This window comes from Pristiophorus japonicus, chromosome 1 (genome assembly GCF_044704955.1).
Source record: "Pristiophorus japonicus isolate sPriJap1 chromosome 1, sPriJap1.hap1, whole genome shotgun sequence".
Classification (NCBI taxonomy): Eukaryota; Metazoa; Chordata; class Chondrichthyes; family Pristiophoridae; genus Pristiophorus; species Pristiophorus japonicus.
In genome coordinates this window covers 420,854,391-420,866,369 of record NC_091977.1, presented here as the reverse complement: position 1 = coordinate 420,866,369, position 11,979 = coordinate 420,854,391, and positions in this window count along the sequence as shown.

The following is an 11,979-nucleotide window of genomic DNA, read 5'->3' as shown; positions in this document are numbered from 1 at the left end:
AAGCAGCAAACCTAAAGACTGGGAGAAATTTAGAATTTAGCAGAGGAGGACAAATGGTTTAATTAGGAGGGGGAAAATAGAGTATGAGAGTAAGCTTGCAGGGAACATAAAAACTGACTGAAAAAGCTTCTATAAATACATGAAGAGAAAAAGATTAGTGAAGATAAATGTAGGTCCCTTGCAGTCAGAATCAGGTGAATTTATAATAGGGAACAAAGAAATGGCAGACCAATTGAACAAATACTTTGATTCTTTCTTCACTAAGGAAGACACAAATAACCTTCCGGAAATACTAGGGGGCCGAAGGTCTAGCGAGAAGGAGGAACTGAAGGAAATCCTTATTAGTCAGGAAATTGTGTTGGGGAAATTGATGGGATTGAAGGCTGATAAATCCCCAGGGCCTGATAGTCTGCATTCCAGAGAACTTAAGGATGTGGCCCTAGAAATAGTGGATGCATTGGTGGTCATTTTCCAACATTATACAGATTCTGGATCAGTTCCTATAGATTGGAGGGTAGCTAATGTAACACCACTTTTTAAAAAAGGAGGGAGAAAGAAAACAGAGAATCATAAACTGGTTAGCCTGACATCGGTAGTGGGGAAAATGCTGGAATCAATTATTAAAGATGTAATAGCAGTGCATTTGGAAAACAGTGACAGGATCAGTCCAAGGCAGCATGGATTTATGAAAGCGAAATCATGCTTGACAAATCTTCTAGAATTTTTTGAGGATGTAACTAGTAGAGTGGACAAGGGAGGGCCAGTGGATGTGGTGTATTTGGACTTTCAAAAGACTTTTGACAAGGTCCCACACAAGAGATTAGTGTGCAAAATTAAAGCATATAGTATTCGGGATAATGTATTGAAGTGGATAGAGAACTGGTTGGCAGACGGGAAACAAAGAGTCGGAAAAAACGGGTCCTTTTCAGAATGGCAGGCATTGACTAGTGGGGTACCGCAAGGTTTAGTGCTGGGACCCCAGCTATTTATAATATACATTAATGATTTGGACAAAGGAATTGAATGTAATATCCCTAAGTTTGCAGATGACACTAAGCTGGGTGGCAGTGTGAGCTGTGAGGAGGATGCTAAGAGGCTGCAGGTTGACTTGGACAGATAAGGTGAGTGGGCAAATGCATGTCAGATGCAGTATAATGTAGATAAATGTGAGGTTATCACTTTGGTGGCAAAAACAGGAAGGCAGAATATTATCTGAATGGTGACAGATTAGGAAAAGGGAGTGCAACGTGACCTGGTACATCATGGTACATCAGTCATTGAAAGTTGTCATGCAGGTGCAGCAGGCGGTGAAGAAGGCAAATGGCATGTTGGCCTTCATAGCGAGAGGATCTGAGTATTGGAGCAGGGAGGTCTTACTGCAGTTGTACAGGGCCTTGGTGAGGCCACATCTTGAATATTCTGTAGTTTTCGTCTCCTAATCTGAGGAAGGACATTCTTGCTTTTGAGGGAGTGCAGCAAAGGTTCACCAGACTGATTCCCAGGATGGCAGGACTGACTTATGAAGAAAGACTGGATCGACTAGGCTTATATTCACTGGAATTTAGAAGAATGAGAGGAGATCTCATAGAAACATATAAAATTCTGACGGGATTGGATAGGTTAGATGCAGGAAGAATGTTCCCGATGTTGGGGAAGTCAAGAACTGGGGTCACAGTCTAAGGATAAAGGGTAACCGGGGTCACAGTCTAGGACCGAGATGAAGAGAAACTTCTTCACTCGGAGAATTGTGAACCTGTGGAATTCTCTACCACAGAAACTTGTTGAGGCCAGTTCGTTAGATATATTCAAAAGGGAGTTAGATGTGGCCCTTACGGCTAAAGGGATCAAGGGGTATGGAGAGAAAGCAAGAATGGGGTACTAAAGTTGCATGATCAGCCATGATCATATTGAATGGTGGTGCAGGCGCGAAGGGCCGAATGGCCTACTCCTGTACCTATTTTCTATGTTTCCATGTACTCCTGCTCCTATTTCTTATGAAAAGGCAGTGCAGGGGAAAGCAATGAAGCTGTTCTCTGGTGCCAGAGAGATAAGCTATGAGGAACTGCTTGATAAGCTGGGGCTAATCAGCCTCAAAAAAGAGACATCTCAGAGGGGATCTTGCAAAGGTACATGAAGGGAAATGTTCTAGTTGTGCGCTCCTGGTGTGGAACTTTGTACACTGGGAGTGCATATCACGCATACATAGTCATGAATTACATCCATTCATTTTAATTAAGTACATTAAGTCACATGACTTCTTTCAATTTGAGATGCCACTGTTACAATTAGAGCTTGATACTTAATAGGATAGAGAAAATAACCTCATAATAATAGTTTCATATATGTCAAAACAGCAGGATAAGAGAATATGCTGAAGGTTATGAAGGGCACATTTAGATCAGGAAATATCTCCTTGCACAAAGAATGATGAATGGCTGCAATAAGTCTCCGGGAAGAGTGGTTGAAAACACTGGCCCTGAAAATTCGCAAGCCAGCACTCCCAGCACTTATGCTGATATCATGCCTTTAGGAAAACTCCGCTACTGATCCTGATGAACTGTCCGTGATCAGAGGGAGGATCCCTAATTTGCCTGCAAATGGACATTGACTTTTCTAACAGTAGCATAGCTTGAGTGCCTGGCTCATTTGAGGCCCTGGGCAGTCCAGTGGATGAATACCAGGCCATTAGGGGTGGGACTGTTGGGTCTGCCCTGAAAGAATTTTCTAAATGGTACCTGTGGCCCCCTTTGTAAAAGAGTAGAAGGAATATCTGCCCAGACCCCAGGTATGCCCAACTTCTGCCCATGTTTAAGAGGTATACCTGACTTGGCATACCACTTCCAACCATATAGCAGATCCCAACAAAGGCCCTATGCACAGGAGCACTGATGTTCAAAGACCCCCTCCCCACCATCCAGCTGCTAAAGATATGGTAGCTCAAAATGCAAAGCCAGAAATGTCACACTTTCTGTAGTTTATACAGCACTGGGTTATGTTGTGTTTATTAGTGGTCATATCTTACAGGCAAAAACAGTGGAGCTCAACAAAGCTCAACTATGGAAGAAGAAAATTCATCCTTACAATGACTAAATAAATGGAAAATCTCAAAGCATCAAATGGTTGTCAAGCTCTGGGCATATGTTGTTTTACTTGAGAATCATGGGCTCCTTCAGGGAAAAGTTCAAGAAAATAATTCAAGAAGATATTCTGTCTTCAGAATTAGTCTACAACAGTGATAAGATAGGATAATTGTGAAAAATACTTTCTAGCAAGATGATTGCTGCACTTGCTGAATTAACTGTGTGAGTACAAGCAGAACAAAAGGTGTTTCATAATCCTAGCATGCAGCAAGGACACAAAAACTACCACTGAACACTTTCAGTAACTCGATTAAGCCATGAGCTTTCAACAATTTAAAACTCAAATTCCTTCTTGTTTATTAAAAAGTTCAGTTTAATACTTCAATGAGCATTAAGTTATTCATAAAATGGTTCAAATCCAAATTTGTACCATGTAAATAGCAGGAGCTTCCTGCAAAGATTTCACCATAAATAATATTCCACTGCTGCCTGCGTGAGCTGCTTCACATTGGGACCATGAGGAATTTTGTCTTTTCCCATAACGTGATAGCACTGGTGCCTTCAATGCAGAATCCCAAGAGTAAATATAAGTACCAGATGGTGTCATCCCTCTTCACAGAGGTAGAAGCGAAAGCATGATAGAGAAGAGAATAAATCTGGAATAATTCAAAACCATCAATGTGAAGGCTGCCATCTACTGGGTAGCATTGACATAGAACATCATCATCATAGGCAGTCCCTTGGAATCGAGGAAGACTTACTTCCACTCTTAAAATGAGTCCTTACATGGCTGAACAGTCTAATACGAGAATCACAGTCCCTGTCACAGGTGGGAAAGATAATCGTTGAGGGAAAGGATGGGTGGAACTGGTTTGCCACACATTCTTTCCGCTGCCTGCGCTTGATTTCTGCATACTCTCAGCGACGAGACTCGAGGTGCTCAGCGCCCTGCCGATGCACTTCCTCCACTTAGGGCAGTCTTTGACCAGGGACTCCCAGGTGTCAGTGGGGATGTTGCACTTTATCAGGGAGGCTTTGAGGGTGTCCTTGTAACGTTTCCTCTGCTCACCTTGGGCTCGTTCGCCGTGAAAGAGTTCCAAGTAGAGCGCTTGCTTTGGGAGTCTCGTGTCTGGCATGGGAACAATGTGGCCTGCCCAGCGGAGCTGATCGAGTATGGTCAGTGCTTCAATACTGAGGATGTTGAACTGGTTGATGACGCTAATGTTGGTGTGTCTGTTCTCCCAGGGGATTTGAGGATCTTGCAGAGACATCGTTGGTGGTATTCCGTCAGCGACTTGAGGTACATGGACCATTTCTCTGAGCTATACAGGAGAGCGGATATTACTACAGCCCTGTAGACCATGAGTTTGGCGGCAGATTTGAAGTGGTCTTCCAACACTTTTCCTCAGGCGGCCAAAGGCTGCACTGGCGCACTGAAGGCGGTGTTGAATCTCGTCATCGATGCTCTTGTTGATAAGAGGCTCCCGGGGTATGGGAAATGGTCCAAGTTGTCCAGGGCCATGCCATGGATCTTGATGACTGGGGGGGGAGTGCTGGGAGGCGAGGACAGGCTGGTGGAGGACCTTTGGAATAATTCAAAACCATCAATATGAAGGCTGCCATCTACTGAGTAGCATTGACATAGAACAATAGAATCATAGAATCATAGGCCAGAATTTTCCCGTTGTCGCGTGTACGAGTTTGAGAGCAGGTCGGCAGTAAAAATGCCGGAAATAACGAGTGCACAGGGAATCCGCCACCTTGTGTTTTAACTTGGGTGGCTTTGAAGGCATGGCACGGACCCGATCAGTAGAGACAAGCGACCTCATTGAAATCATGAAATATTTGTTCCTTAACAGTGAATTTAATGGCAGCTTCTGAGTTTCATTGGAAGAGCACAGGATTCATGCAGGTCAGGTACCTCGCCTGTGGAGGGGAGGCGGTAGCTCAGTGACCATTGATAAGGTCAATCATTGAAGCTGGGAAAAGCACGTAAATTATGCAACATTACACCTCATTACTTGCCTCATGGAAAGGCTCTTACTCCATTTTGTCCACAGATTTCGGTGTCTGCAGTCGGCAGGTCATTTTTGAAACCTCGAAAGCCACTCTCACCACATTGCTACTCACTATCACAACATTGAGGGATTGGACCTCTGATCCCCACTTTACCTATTACATCAGCATGGATGCCACACCTTTGTCCTCAGAATCGGACCAAGAGGAGCCCCACCACCAACAATACTAGCCAAAATGTGGGTAAGTCTGAGGTTATCCACTTTGGCAGAAAAAATTCAAAAAGCTAATTATTATTTAAGTGGAGAAAAATGAAAATAATGCTGCAGTACAAAGGGACCTGGGGGTCCTTGTACATGAAACACAAAAAGTAAATATGCAGGTACAGCAAATAATCAGGAAGGAAAAGGAATGTTGGCCTTTATTGCAAGGGAGATAGAATATAAAAGCAGATAAATCCTGCTACAACTGTACAGGGTATTAGTGAGGCCACACCTAGAGTACTGCATACAGTTTTGCTCTCCTTATTTAAGGAGGGACCTACTTACATTGGAGGCAGTTCAGAGAAGGGTCACTAGGTTGATTCCTGAGACCAAAGAGGAAGTTATTATTTAAATGGAGAAAGATTGCAAAGTGCTGCAGTACAGCGGAGCCTGGGGGTACTTGTGCATGAAACACAAAAGGTTAGTATGCAGGTACAGCAAGTGATCAGGAAGGCCAATGGAATCTTGGCTTTTATTTCAAAGGGGACAGAGTATAAAAGCAGGGAAGTCTTACTACAGCTATACAAGGTATTGGTGAGGCCACACCTGGAATACTGCATGCAGTTTTGGTTTCCATATTTACAAAAGGATATACTTGCTTTGGAGGCAGTTCAGAGAAGGTTCACTAGGTTGATTCCGGGGATGAGGGTGTTGACTTATGAGGAAAGGTTGAGTAGGTTGGGCCTCTACTCATTGCAATTCAGAAGAATGAGAGGTGATCTGATCAAATCGTAGAAGATTATGAGGGGACTTTTCAAGGTGGATGCAGAGAGGACGTTTCCACTGATGGGGGAGACTAGAACTAGAGGACATGGTCTTAGAATAAGGGGTGGCTCATTTAAAACACAGATGAGAAATTTCTTCTCTTAGAAGGTTGTAAATCTGTGGAATTTGCTGCCTCAGAGGGCTGTGGATTCTGGGACATTGAATAAATTTAAGACAAAAATAGACAGTTTCTTAAACAATAAGGGGATAAGGGGTTATGGGGAGTGGGTGGGGAAGTGGAGCTGAGTCCATGATCAGATCAGCCATGATCTTATTGAATGGCGGAGCAGGCTCGAGGGGCCGTATGGCCTACTCCTGTTCCTATTTCTTATCTTCTTATATACTCATTGTTGTGTATCTGTAAAGCATGCATTCCCATGTTCCACCATCAGGGAGTGCATCCCCTGAAGTCCCAAGGGATCCCAGCATCCCTTGGGAGCACTGTATATAAGCCGGCCCCTAAGGACTGTTACTCACTCTGGAGTGTCTTAATAAAGACTGAGATCACTGTTACTTTAACCTCCATGTGTGCAGTCCCATCTGTGTTAGGATCACAATAACTGGCGACGAGTATACGAATCCAATGCAAAGATGCAGCAAACTGTGGGCATCCTGGAGAAGTTCTCAGAGGGTGAGGACTGGGAAGCCTATGTCGAACGGCTAGACCAGTACTTTGTAGCCAATGAGCTGGATGGAGAAATAAGCACTGCAAAAGGAGAACGGAGGGCGTCCTGATGGCGAGATATCGGTTCAACACGTGCCAGCGATCTGAAGGTCAGGAAGTGGGGAGCTACGTTGCCGAGCTAAGGTGACTTGCAGGACAATGTGAGTTTGATGGCTACCTGGAGCAAATACTCAGAGACTTTTTTATACTAGGCATTGGCCACGAGACCATCCTATGAAAACTTTTGACTGTAGAGACACCGACCCTCAGTAAGGCCATTGCGATAGCACAGGCGTTTATGTCCACCAGTGATAACACCAAACAAATCTCTCAGCACACAAGTGCTCGTGATGTTCATAAATTAACTGGAACTGTGTTTGCGAGCAGAAATGTACAGGGCAGAAACCACGAGTCTGCAACTGCCAGCAGGCCTCAGGCCTCAGATGACTCAGAGTCCACAACAAAGATGAATGCAAGGCAATTTACACCTTGTTGGCGTTGTGGAGGCTTCCATTCAGTCTATTTATGCCGCTTCAAAGGGTGTGTTTGCAAGAGCTGTGGAACAATGGGGCACCTCCAATGAGCTTGCAGATGAGCTGCAAGCTCTGCAAAACCTGCTAACCACCACGTGGCAGAGGAAGATTGGTCCATGGTGGATCAAAGTAATTTCAAGCCTCAGAGAGAGGAGGCAGATGCTGAAGTACACGGGGTGCACATATTTTTGACAAAATGTCCACCTATAATGCTAAACGTAAAATTGAATGGCTTACCCATAGCCATGGAACTGGACACTGGCGCTAGCCAATCCATCATGAGTAAAAAGATGTTTGAGAGACTGTGGTGCAACAAGGCACTTAGACCAACCTGAGCCCCATCCACACGAAACTGAGAACGTACACCAAAGAGCTCATCACTGTCCTGGGCAGCACCATGGTCAAGCTCACCTACGAGGGCATGGTGTACGAACTGCCACTCTGGATTGTCCCGGGCAATGGCCCCACACTGCTTGGAAGTAGCTGGCTGGGCAAAATCCACTGGAACTGGGATGACATCTGAGTGCTATCACATGTCGATGAGGCCTCATGTACCCAGGTTCTTAACAAATTTCCTTCCCTTTTTGAGCCAGGCATTGGAAACTTTTCCAGGGCAAAGGTGTGGATCCACTTGGTCCCAGAGGCATGACCCATTCACCACAAGGCGCGAGCGGTACCTCACATGATGAGGGAGAGAGTGGAAATCGAGCTGGACAGGCTGCAATGCGAGGGCATCATCTCCCCAGTGGAATTCAGCGAGTGGGCCAGCCCGATTGTTCCAGTACTCAAAAGTGATGGCACGGTCAGAACTTGCAGCGATTATAAAGTAACGATTAATCGTTTCTCGCTACAGGACCAATACCCGCTACCTAAGGCAAACGACCTATTTGCAACGCTGGCAAGAGGCAAGACGTTCACCAAGCTCGACCTGACTTCGGCCTACATGACGCAGGAGCTGGAGGAGTCTTCGAAGGGCCTCACCTGCATCAAGACGCACAAGGGACTGTTCATCAACAACAGATGCCTGTTTGGAATTCGGTCGTCTGCAGCGATTTTCCAGAGAAACATGGAGAGCCTACTCAAGTCGGTACCACGCACGGTGGTTTTTCAGGACGACATATTGATCATGGGTCGGGACACCGTCGAGCACCTACAAAACCTGGAGAAGGTCCTCCAGTGGCTGGATCACGTAGGGCTGCGGCTGAAGAGGTCGAAATGCGTCTTCATGGAAAAAGAAGTGGAGTTTTTGGGGAGAAAGATCGCGGCGGATGGCATTCGGCCCACAGATACCAAGACAGAGGCTATCAGGAACGCGCCCAGGTAACAGAATGTCACAGAACTGCGGTCGTTCCTGGGACTCCTCAACTATTTTGGTAACTTCCTACCGGGGTTAAGCACCCTCTTCGAGCCCCTACATGTGTTATTGCGTAAAGGTGAGAACTGGGTATGGGGAAAAAAAACAAGAAATTGCTTTTGAGAAAGCCAGAAACATTTTATGCTCCAACAAGCTGCTTGTGTTGTATAACCCGTGTAAAAGACTTGTGCTAGCATGTGATGCACGTCGTACGGAGTCGGGTGTGTATTAGAACAAGCTAACATTGTGGGGAACTTTCAACCTGTCGCCTATGCCTCCAGGAGCTTGTCTAAGGCCGAGAGGGCCTACAACATGATTGAGAAAGAGGCATTAGCGTGTGTTCGAGGTAATGAAAATGCATCAGTACCTGTTTGGCCTCAAATTTGAGCTGGAAACCGATCACAAGCCCCTCACATCCCTGTTCGCTGAAAACAAGGGGATAAATACTAATGCCTCAGCCCACATACAAAGGTGGGCACTCGCGCTATCAGCGTATAACTATACATCCGCCACAGGCCAGGCACAGAGAATTGTGCAGATGCTCTCAATCGACTATCATTGCCCACCACGGGGGTGGAAATGGCGCAGCCTGCAAATATGTTGAGTGTGGCGCAGCCCGCAGACTTGTTGATGGTCATGGAAGCATTTCAAAATGATAAATCACCTATCACAGCCCGCCAGATTAGGACTTGGACCAGCCAAGATCCTCTGCTGTCCCTAGTAAAAAACTGTGTACTGCATGGGAGCTGGGCCAGCATCCTCTTTGAAATGCAAGAGCTAATCAAGCCGTTCCAGCGGCGAAAGGACGAACTGTCCATTCAGGCAGACTGCCTGTTGTGGGGTAACCGCGTAGTGCTACCCAAAAAGGGCAGGAAGACGTTCATCTCAGATCACCACAGCACACACCCAGGTATAGTAATGATGAAAGCGATAGCCAGATCCCACATGTGGTGGCCCGGTATCAACTCTGAGTTAGAGTCCTGTGTACGGCAATGCAGCATGTGAGCTCAGTTGAGCAACGCGCCCAGAGAGGCACCACTAAGTTTGTGGTCCTGGCCCTCCAGACCAGGGTCAAGGATCCATGTCGACTATGCGGGCCCGTTTCTCGGTAAAATGCTCCTGGTGGTGGTGGATGCTTTTTCAAAATGGTTTGAATGTGAAATAATGTCGGGAAGCACAGCCACCGCCACCATTGAAAGCCTGAGGGCCATGTTTGCCACCCACGGCCTGCCTGACATACTGGTCAGTGACAACGTGCCATGTTTCACCAGTGTCGAATTTAAAGAATTCACGACCCGCAGTGGCATCAAACATGTCACCTCAGCCCCGTTTAAACCAGCCTCCAATGGGCAGGCAGAGCGAGCAGTACAAACAATCAAACAGAGCCTTAAACGAGTCATAGAAGGCTCACTCCAAACCCGCCTGTCCCGAGTACTGCTCAGCTACCGCACGAGACCCCACTCACTCACAGGGGTGCCCCCGGCTGAGCTACTCATGAAAAGGACACTTAAAACCAGATTCTCGCTGGTTCACCCCAACCTGCATGATCAGCTAGAGAGCAGGCGGCAGCAACAAAATGTAAACAATGGTTGCGGCAGTGTGTCACGGGAAATTGATCTGAATGACCCTGTGTATGTGCTAAACTATGGACCTGGTCCCAAGTGGATCGCGGGCATGGTGATAGCTAAAGAAGGGAGTAGGGTGTTTGTATTCAAACTAGACAATGGACAAATTTTCAGAAAGCACCTGGACCAAACGAGGCTGTGGTTCACAGACTGCCCTGGACAACCCACAGCAGACACCACCTTTTTCGAGTCCACAACACACACCAAAAGGATCAACGACACCACACCGGACCAGGAAATCGAACCCATCACACCCAACAGCCCAGCAAGGCCAGGCTCACCCAGCAGCCCTGCAGGGCCAACAACACACCAGCCCAGCGAGGGCACAACCAACACACCAGAGCAGACATTTGTACCGAGGTGGTCCACCAAGAAAAGAAAGGCTCCTGACCGCCTCACCTTGTAAATAGTTTTCACTTTGACTTTGCGGGGCGGAGTGATGTTGTGTATCTGTAAAGCATGCACTCCCATGTTCCGCCACCAGGGAGTGCATCCCCTGAAGTCCCAAAGGATCCCAGCATCCCTTGGGAGCACTGTCTATAAGACGGCCCTTACGGCCTGTTCCTCACTCTGGAGTGTCTTAATAAAGACTGAGGTCTTTAACCTCCCTGTGTGCAGTCTCATCTGTGTTAGGAACACAATACTAATGAAGGGGTTGACATATGAAGAAATGTTGAGTAGGTTGGGCCTATACTCATTGGAGTTCGAAGAATGAGAAGTGATCTTATTGAAACATATAAGATAATGAATGGGCTCGATGGTAGATGCAGAGAGGATGTTTCCACTCATGGGGGAATCTAGAACTAGGGGACATAGATCCAGAATAAGGGGTTGCCCATTTAAAACTGAAATGAGGAGGAATTTCTTCTCTCAGAGGGTTCTAGATCTGTGGAATTCTCTGCCCCAGAGAGCTGTGGAGGCTGGGTCATTGAATATATTTAAGGCGGAGATAGACAGTTTTTGAGCGATAAGGGAGTAAAGGTTTATGGGGAGTGGGCAGGGAAGTGGAGCTGAGTCCATGATCGGATCAGCCATGATCTTATTGAAAGACGGAGCAGGCTCGAGGGTCATATGGCCTACTCCTGCTCCTATTTCTTATGTTCTTAAAACACCAGCAGCAGCAGCAACCACAACAACAGCCTTCTCTTCAATGACCTCCTGCTCCACAGAAGAGAGGGGATCACCACAGGGCTACAGCTGGAGTCGACAGCCCCAACACAGGGTATACAGGCAGCTGATTGGTAGTCTATTTTGCAGCGAGGTCGAGCCCAGCATCGAGGTTGGGACCCAGAAGCAAGGAACGGAGAAGCAGCAAGGTCGGGAGGAGCGGCAAGGTCTGGAGGAGCGTCAAGGTCAGGAGGAGCAGTGAGGTCCGGAGGAGAAGCGAGTTCGGGGCCCAGCAGCGAGATCAAGGCCCAGGAGCGAGGTCAGGAGGAGCGGCGCCCGGCAGAGGTGTAGCGAAGTCAGGACCCAGCAGCAAGGTCGAGCCCAGCAGTGAGGTCGAGGCCCAGGAGCGAGGTGGGAAGGAGTGGGGCCCAGGAAAGGTGCAGAAAGGTCGGGACCCGGGAGCGAGGTCGGGACCCGGGAGCGAGGTCAGGACCCAGGAGTGAGGTTGGGGCCCTGGAGCGAGGTCGGGGCCCAGGAGCGAGGTCGGGGCCCAGGAGCGAGGTCGGGATCCA